The sequence below is a fragment of the Rhineura floridana genome, chromosome 10 (genome assembly GCF_030035675.1).
Source record: "Rhineura floridana isolate rRhiFlo1 chromosome 10, rRhiFlo1.hap2, whole genome shotgun sequence".
NCBI classification, from domain to species: Eukaryota; Metazoa; Chordata; class Lepidosauria; order Squamata; family Rhineuridae; genus Rhineura; species Rhineura floridana.
In genome coordinates, this window is record NC_084489.1 from 21009719 (window position 1) to 21016182 (window position 6464).

Consider the following 6464-nt stretch of genomic DNA (forward strand, 5'->3'; position numbering starts at 1 on the left):
GGACGACTCCCCACGCCCACTGGTGAGCGTGACTATTTCATTAATAATTCTGGATATTAAAGCGCCAGCCCGCGAGCTTATTTGCTTCATTAGTAAGAATGGGCTCGTCTGACCATAAAAAATTGCGGGACAATTCCATGTCTGGGCTGCTATTTATAGAGCATGTTTTGTTTGCTTTAGAAATTGCTTGTGGCTGCATTCCCTGGTGTGCTTATTAGAAGTACGTCCCACTGAAGGAAGTAGGATTTATTGCCAAATAAATATAATAGTAGGAGGCTGTGTCTCAGAATGGGAAAAAGCCGAAAGGACCTCAGAAGCTTGGCCTCTGCGTGCGCGCGCCTGGGTAGCGGTAGTTTGCAGGTACTTATCTCTCCCCCCACAATCTCTGAAATGTTTTGAGGTGCTCGTAGATGGGTGATGCAGCCTCAAGGCTAGCTCTTGGTATTTTCATGTTTGATGGCACTAACCTTCTATTAGTGATAATGGAACACAATGCAGTGGGAAGTTCTCCTGCACAACTCTCATTAACTTCAGTGGGATCTTGCAAGAGATCTGCCTTTGCGTTAGACCTATTTCCTTCTTGGCTCTCCTTAGTGATGCCTAAATTCACTGCCCTAGGCAACTACTTTGCTTTATTTTAGGACTACTTATGTCTATGCATATGTATGGTTTATTTATTTATTTATTTATTTATTTATTTATTTATTACATTTATATACCGCCCCATAGCCAAAACTCTCTGGGTGGTTTACAAAAATTAAAAACATTGAACATTAAAAACAAATATACAATTTTAACAGTTATTTCCTATTGAACAGTTATTTCCTGTTGAATTGAATCCACTGTTATTTTGATTACTCCCTTTCAGATATGCTTCTTCTAGCCTTGTTAGGCTTATTTTAACCACTTTTGATACAAGGACATTTTCTGATACAAGCCACCAACACCAAGTATCACGAGACACTTCTCTCTGCCAGGGTTCCAAAAAGCAGGTCTGACTGTCTTCACCTCATATCCAATTATGCTTTTTCAAGCTTTTTCTTTGACCGCATGAATTAATTGGGGAGGCTAAATGTAGTACCACCTGACCCAGAAAATGGCACCAATGATGAACTTTGCTGTTCTGTCCCGGGAACCACTCACAACGATGGCTCCTTGAAAATCCACACAATTCAGTTCCTGTTCATGCCCAAAGAACTTGAAGCTGAAGGAGCCATTTATGGAGGATGATATTGCCATCTCCTCCTCCACTGACAATATGGCCATTAGCAAGCACAAAGCGGCACACATCCTCCTGGTGGCTAGAGAAGACTGCTTGGGAACAGTGTTGCAAGCTGGATGGAGCCAATAAACTTGGATGTCTTCCGCCTGGGATAGGTAGAGGTAGTCATCCTCTAGCTACATCCACGGCATTAAATTGTGCTTCCATCTGAGGAGTGGGATTCTCCGACAGCATCCACGCCTCCAGCTGTGAGAAACCTTGACACTTTCCTTCACTGGGACACCAGCCACTAGGTTGGCACCAAGTGCGCTAAAGCCTGCGCTGACGCAGGAATGGACAAGGCACCTTCAGAGCACATCTCAAGAGGTGATGCGGCAAAGGTGGCGATAAGTCTGGCCCAGGTGGCCCAAGGCCCGCGTGTCCAGGTACGAGCAGCAATAATTCCTCTGGCAGTGCCCACAATGGGCAGCGGTTTTCAGCCTGCGTGGGGCTACCTGGCCTCCCCTTGGGACAGTGGCCTCGCCGGCCCGGGCCCAGCAACAACCAGCTGAAAAACAGAGCCACCGCTGCTGGGCCCAGGTAGACCACCGCTAGGCCTGGGTGGCCGTTTCTCCAGTCACATGGGTACATCCTGCCCTCCAACTTGTGTGATTGTGGCAGCCATCATTCATTGTGTAGAGACAATGAACTGCCACATTCACAGATCAACACAATTTCAGATAGACTGCAAGCTCACCAGTGTTCCTGAACAATTTTACAGTGATCATTTGGAACCCACTGGGTGTATGATCCAGGTCAAAGTCACAGCAATTATTCTTCCCACCCATCCTAAATGTTTATTTGCTACTACAATTGATGTAGAAGCAAACTGTAAATACAAATACAAGATCAGAGTTCTGCATTATTCTAATAGATGATATAGGTGTATATTCAAGAAATATTCAAAGAACCTGGGGTAAAGAATCTTTTAAATATTACATGAAACTTTAACTAGTAGTTGTAGCAGCAGCAGCATTTACTCACCACCTGATGGCAAGACTCAAATATTTCACTTAACAGTATTCCACATTCTTTCTTGGCAAATGGTTCTCTGAGTGGATTTAAAATGCATGGATGCTGAATGTCAGAGATGTCATATATTCCCACAGTATGTAGAGCAGGGGGAGGACATACGCTTTTGCTATGTAATATGTGCAGCTGACCTCAAGTGAGGTGCAGACACTCTATACATGCTCAGAGGCATTCCTTTTTACATATTTTTGTAAAATATTTTTGCACTTTATGGTCCTTCCGTATTTTAAATAGAACTGAATAATGACGTTTGCAACTTGCTGCAAGCATTTTGTACGGTAGGATATAAATAATAATAATAAACATGTTCTGTGTCCAGGATTTGGCCTCAGAAAAGAAATTTCCAGGGTTGAGCCCTGGTGCATTCTGACCTGACTGTGCTTGAGCTCAGACTGTAGTCCACTATCCTATGAATGTGTAAGAAAAGATCTAGGAGTCTTTCTTCCAATCATAGCTTTAGGATCAAGGTATGCACTGTAAGCTGAAAGTAACTTTAGAGCAACTGACTTTAAGTAGACCTTTGTCGGTTTTAAATGGTTGTGGAGTCACAGCCTTACACTCCAGCCTGTACAAATCACTGGGATGGTGCCACAGCATTGCTGCTTGGGCTTAAGTGTTAGAGAATATTTTTCCAGAGCTCAGTGATGAAAGATACATCTCTAGATTTGGCAGCTTTTTAAAAACTGCCCTTGTGTATGTGCCTTAAATATTTCCATCTGCCAATCAGGTTAATTGTTGTGCCATCAAAAATGATACCTGCTGATGTCTGCAGATCAGACTGTTAAAGGTGCAGCAGCAGGCCAGTCAGGCCATTTTCTTGTGGTGTGAATTCCCCACCCCCAAGCCCTTGGATACTGTATGAGTTTTCCTACATGCAATTGCCCTAAAGTTTTCTCTCTTTGTGCCTCAGCTTTTCACTTGGCCTTCTCTTTCCCCTTTTCTTGTCCTCCCCATCTTTCTTTTTCATTTTAGTTTCTCCTCATTCAATGGTTTGGTGTGCAGCTTCTCTCCCTTCGGTTTTCCTTAAGTTTGCTCCTACTTCTCCCTAGCTGCTTTTAGCAAATAGTGCTACTCTCCTTCTCCCACCCCCTGCCCCTCCTACTTGCCACAGAAAAGACATGAGCCATGAGGTGATTTTAACTTACAGGAAAAAGTGCACAGTCATTAGCAGTAACTGATTGGGTGAAAGAGGATGTGATTAATAGAAGTGTAGTAATGGGGGATTTGGGCTCTTGAAAGAGACATCTAGTTCAAAAACCCTTCTCAGTGGCAGGACCCACCATGTGCAACAGAACCCTGAAGTCTTTCTTGGAAGAACAAGGCCTGCTGTCATCAGACCACATTAGATTCTTTTACAAGGCAAAGGCTCCAAAGTTCATTTGTAGCCTATAAGCTTCTAGGACAAATTGCCCAAACAAGTGAAGTATGCCACAATTTACTATGGGGAAAAAAGGGGAGTGACTTGTGAGTCATCATTCAAGCTGACCAGATGTACAATCTTAATTAGCAACTAATATGTGGTTTTATTGAGTTCTGAGTGAGCAGTATCATGAGAAAGAGTAACTTTAGACGAGGGCAGGAGATGCAAATCCTCGTGCTTCCTACCTCCTTTGTCCTACTCTGACAGGCCTGAAATGCAAATTTGCTACATCTTCCCTGCTCCCCCATCCCTATGTAAAGATGTGCAAAGTCCCTTTGCGTGTTCTGTGTCTACAAGTTCTATTTCTAACGTGATTTCTGGGGAAGGTGTAGCTCACTGGTAGAGCATCTGTTTTGCATGCATAAGGTCCCAGGTTCCATATTTGACATCTCCAGGTAGGACTGGAAATTGAACCCTGGTCTTGAACCATGCAGAGCCATTGCCAGTAGGTGTAGTACATACTGAGCTAGATGGACTCATGGTTGATTCCGTATAAAGCGGCTTCATATGTGACAGAAAAGTCCAAGCCAGGAAGCCCAAGACACTTGCATATCTGAAATCTCCATTCCACATGAAGATACTGAATCACCTTTGCGTGTAAAGCACTGGATAAGTCACCATTTGGTGACTCCCAGTTGAACATGTGAGTTGCCACCATGGAAATGCATTCTGTATGAGGTGAAAGAAGAAGCTTTGCATGTGGCTGTGGGTTCTGTGATTTGTGCACAGAGCATAATTAAACAATCTGCCCAGTACAGGCTAGTGGTATAGCCAAGCTAAATTCTAGGCTGTTGGGTATGTTTTTAGGTGTGACTTTCAAAGTAATGGAGGGGTAAGAGGATATATCAAATCTTGTTGATCTCTAGAGAAAAAGGAGGGCCACATAATTCTGGCTTTCTCCCAAGCAGTGTATAGTTTGGTATAGTTTACCGTGACTAAAAATTGTAGATGAATAGCATTTTATTTTTTAATGAAAACTGGGAAACTACAATAAAACTTTACTAAAAGGCACAGATTACAGAAAGTTGTTATAAACTAATGACCCAAGAGGTTGCAATGTTATTGTACTGTAATTACAAGTAACAAAATGACAATGAGCAAAGAATAACATTTTACATGCTGCAACAATTACAAATGGTAAGAAAATATCGGATTGTGTAATTGTTTCTTGAGGGAGCAAGCAAAACACTGTAGCTTGATTAAAATTGGACTCAGAAGTACTAACGAATGTAATTTTGGAGTGTGACCTTTATTCGGGGCTGGGGAGCCTATGGTCCTCCAGATATTGGTGGACTCCAACTCCCATCAGCCCCAGCCAAAATGGCCAATGGTGAGAGATTATGGGAGCTGGAGTCTACCAACATCTGAAGGGCCATAGGTTCCCCACCTCTGCTTTATGTAAAGGAAACTGTCAATACAGTTTAAGTCGAAGTGCTTGGATTTAAGCTGTCAGGAGAGCTCTCTTCACAGTGGCATGGGAGCCACTTCTCTTTGCTGTGATCCCATGTTGCTGGGGAAGTGTGTGAGAATTAAACCACATGGGTGAAACCATTTGGAGAAGTCTTCAGGATAGATTGATATCCTTCATCCTGCAAAGGTATTGATAGATTAGGAAAGATCTGCATATGGTGATTTAATTCGTACACACTTTTCAGTATCATGAAATCACACCTTGAAGAAGCAGATCCCATGTTCCTGCATTGTGTATGAAGGTGGCCTTAGAAGATTTGTGAGGTGGGATGGTTGCCTTTTCCCCACGGCTCCATTCCATGCCATTCTGGTTAATGGTTGTGTACACAAAATTATTCAAGACAATCCAATGACTCAGTTACTCCCCTTTCCAGTATTTTTCTCCTTTAAATAGGGAAAGGGATGTATCTCAGCAGAGAAGGTCCTGGTCTGGAGGTGGGAAAGGCTCCCCTTTGATGTCCTCAAGAGATATTGCCATTCATTATACACAGACTGGAACTAGATGGGCCAAACCTCTGACCTATGTCCCTCCTCCCTAAGTGTGGGCGGTAGCACTATGATGTAGAGAATAACCACATTATTGAATGGTTTTGCATAATTTCCTGTATAAAAATGTTATTTACATGATGAAGTGGCAACCATGGCTGCTCTAGTAATGTGAGAATGGGTTCCATTACTGGGGGTGTTCCCTGGAAAAGGAAGAACCTTGGACATTGATGGCTTTTATTTCCAGTCAAAACATTTTCAACTGAATTAACGTTTTAATAGAATTGGAACTAGGGCTGCAATCTTAGAGTAATTTACCTGGAAGTGAGTGAGGTGAAAGCTGCTCTTAAAATTCTTGAAATAAATGAATCACCAGGAACAGATGGCATACCGATAGAGTTGCTACAAGCTATTGAGACTGAACCTGTCCAAATATGGAGAAACCGATTGGTTCCCCATCGGAAAGGGTGTGAGACCGGGGTGAATTTTAATCACCCTATTTGTTTAATCTGTACACAGAACATATCATACGGAAAGTGGGATTGGACCAAGATGAAGGAGGTGTGAAAACTGGAGGGAGAAACATCAATAATTTAAGATATGCAGATGAGACCATACTCTTAGCAGAAACCAGTAATGATTTGAAACGAATGCTGATGAAAGTTAAAGGAGAAAGCACAAAAGCAGGACTACAGCTGAACATCAAAAAGACTAAACTAATGACAACAGAAGATTTATGTAACTTTAAAGTTGACAATGAAGACATTGAACTTGTCAAGGATTATCAAAACTTCG

General features: G+C 42.5%; 1 pseudogene; it reads right to left on the bottom strand.

The window, feature by feature from the left end:
- Window positions 1–1068: 1068 nt before the first annotated feature.
- On the bottom strand, window positions 1069–1852 carry LOC133365513 (F-box/WD repeat-containing protein 4-like; annotated as a pseudogene).
- Between the last annotated feature and the right edge of the window lie 4612 nt (window positions 1853–6464).